Here is a 2,700-nt window from a genome sequence, read left to right on the forward strand (position 1 = left end):
AAAAATAAATAAATTGTTCTATCCCATTAATCGAGTTAAAGAGCTTGGGATACTGTTTCTCAATATGGATAGGTTTTTCCTACTCTGCAATATGAATTTGTACTGTATCACATACATCTAGTGCGATTAAATTTTGGGGACTTGCTGCCTCGTTTCAGACTCTTATCGTTTTCTTATTCCCATATAAAAAAGCTTATTTTAAAATTTATAAGAAAAAATCAAACAATAGCCTCCACGAGTATAATGCGCGTAAATGACCCAACGGATATTATGTTTGCGTATAAAGATTAGACGATTTTAAAATTTCGAAAAGAGCTAAAACCTATCTAGAACGACGACACCCGACGAAATGAAGATTATGTTGTTCAGACTGTAACAGCTATATAGTTCAATATTATCTATTTTCGAATTTTTTTTATTATTAAGCATTATATTTAGTAGAGTTCCAATAGAGAATTATACCTATGACAAAGCAATTAATATAGTTGTAACCTACTGAACAGAAACTTTCGAGCGTTAAACAGTAGGGTGGATAAAACTTAAAAGGGCTCTGTGGTAGTATAGGATAACCTATTATAGAAATTACTTTTTTGCTGCCTTCTTAGCTACTGGCTTTTTAGATGCCATTTTATCGGCGGGAGCCTTTTTGCTAGACGACATCTTCTGGGGTGTCGATTTCTTTGCTGCTACGGCTGTTTTGGCAACAGTGCGTTTCTTGGAAACCTTTACAGGCTTCTTGCTACTAGCCATAGGTTTGGTAACCTTTTTGGCTGAAGTTGATTTTTTAACTGTAGCAGGTTTGGCTGTTTTCTTGACTGAGGCTTTCTTAGCTGTGGGATTGGCTGACTTTGGAGGCATGGATTTTTCGGCCTTGACAGGCTTTGCAAGCTTGAAAGAACCAGTTACGCCAGTACCTTTTGGATTTATAACAATTCCGTTTGCAAGTCAACGCTTAAAAGCTTGCTTAAGATGAATATTCACAACTTTTGCATAAGTGCCAACCTGAATTTTTTAAATTAAGAATGATATACGATATATACGTAGATATCCCACACGTACTTCTTTTTCATCTACTATTTTGTTGTCAAGTACCTTTGATTTCGGGGATTGTGACGGGTGTTATGACGGTTGCTCACAGGTAGGTTTTGAAGAAATCTCTTTGGGTTTAGACGGGCATTTCTTTTCCTTCTTGGCTGGTGAAGCCAAGCTCTACAGCCTTTGATGCCCCATCGCTTGGAGAGGGGAGGGGGGTGCACCCCTCCCCCATCAATTGATGGGGGAGGGGGTGGAGGGTTTTCTCTCTTACCCAACAGAATCTAAATAAACCTTCGAGGCTTGTCCTTTTGTAGCCAGAAATAAAGTTTGCTTGCCCATTCATCTACTTACAAAGCTTAGGTATTTATTGTACGAGAGGGAGCCCCTTGTCCTAATCTAAACTAGGAGGAACTACGGTAATATGGTAATCAAAGGTGGACACAATTTATATAGTAGGGGGAGCTCTCTGGTAGGAGTTTTTTATTAATATCATTCTGTGTTTTTAATCCGAGTTTTAGAATTAATTTAAATACAAATTTGGACACACATGCATCTATCTTAAATTTTCTGGAATCATGTGTACTAAATTCTACTAATGACAAAAACAAAGGTGATTTCAAGGATTGAAATTGCTAGAAAAAAAGTGTTCTATGAAATTGAACACCCTTTTTGACAGATTTCCACTATTCTCTGCCTATTTGCTGGCAAGTTAGTATGGATGCAGCAATGAAAAAAATATCTACCTATAGAAGAATTACTTGTTTATTCTTTGGTATAGGTTTCATTGCTCAAAATACTACAAACTAATCACTAATTAAAATTCGTTGATTGAACATACCCCCCATGACTAAAGAAATTACTTAGATTCCTCAGAGAGAACGGTACCCATGTGGAAGTTTTGTCCCGCCATACAATTTACAACACCGATCCCATTCTAAGAAGTTTTGCCTCTAATACCACTTCCAATGTATCAATTATGAGTCGTCTAGATGTATTTGGATTTCGACTTTGCGATTTGTAATGGCAGGTATCATGACTTCAGCAATTAATAGGAGATTAATTCAGCAAATTTAGAAATCGTGGAAAATAAAGAGGACAATATGGATGAAATGGAGAGAAAAAGGGAAGGCCGCAAAAGGAGATTTGATCGGGCAGAAAAAGAAGAACGAAAAATGAGACAGATTACAGATGTAGATCCCGCAAGTAAGAGCTCACTGTCTGCAAGATAGTTGCGGAAAGACCAATCTAAGATAGCTAAGACATGCATAGCTCCAGAATTCTTCAAGAGGAGCACATTCTATACGGCAGAACAATTCAAAATTCTAGTTTTCTAGATTTCAAAATTATTTATTCCATAGGCTATTTTTAAAAATTTTGGTTTTAGTTAGATATTTTTTTGAAATTAATTGGTAATTAAAGAGAATAAAATATCTTTTCCTATTCTGTTTTGGCAGATAACATTTTCAAACAAAAATTTCCTATTGGTATAATTTTTTTAATTTATTTCCATGTTATCGTCCGCAGAATGATCCCAAGCATTCATCGCGCATTAAGAGATGACTTCACGTGCCTCTGGATATCCTGATAGCCACCGGCGAACTAAATGCATCGAGGGACGGTTAGGCTAGCAACCCTCCTCCTGAAATTACTTGCTACGAAAGGAAA

At 36.6% G+C, this 2,700-nt stretch overlaps 1 pseudogene; it reads right to left on the reverse strand.

Annotated features, from left to right (window-relative positions):
* Positions 1–582: 582 nt before the first annotated feature.
* The window catches only part of LOC148939294 (uncharacterized), a 3,276-nt pseudogene continuing 1,158 nt past the window's right edge, over positions 583–2,700 (reverse strand).

The sequence above is a fragment of the Artemia sp. Qi Xiang Cuo genome, chromosome 21 (genome assembly GCF_049724085.1).
Source record: "Artemia sp. Qi Xiang Cuo chromosome 21, ASM4972408v1, whole genome shotgun sequence".
Lineage (NCBI taxonomy): Eukaryota > Metazoa > Arthropoda > Branchiopoda > Anostraca > Artemiidae > Artemia > Artemia sp. Qi Xiang Cuo.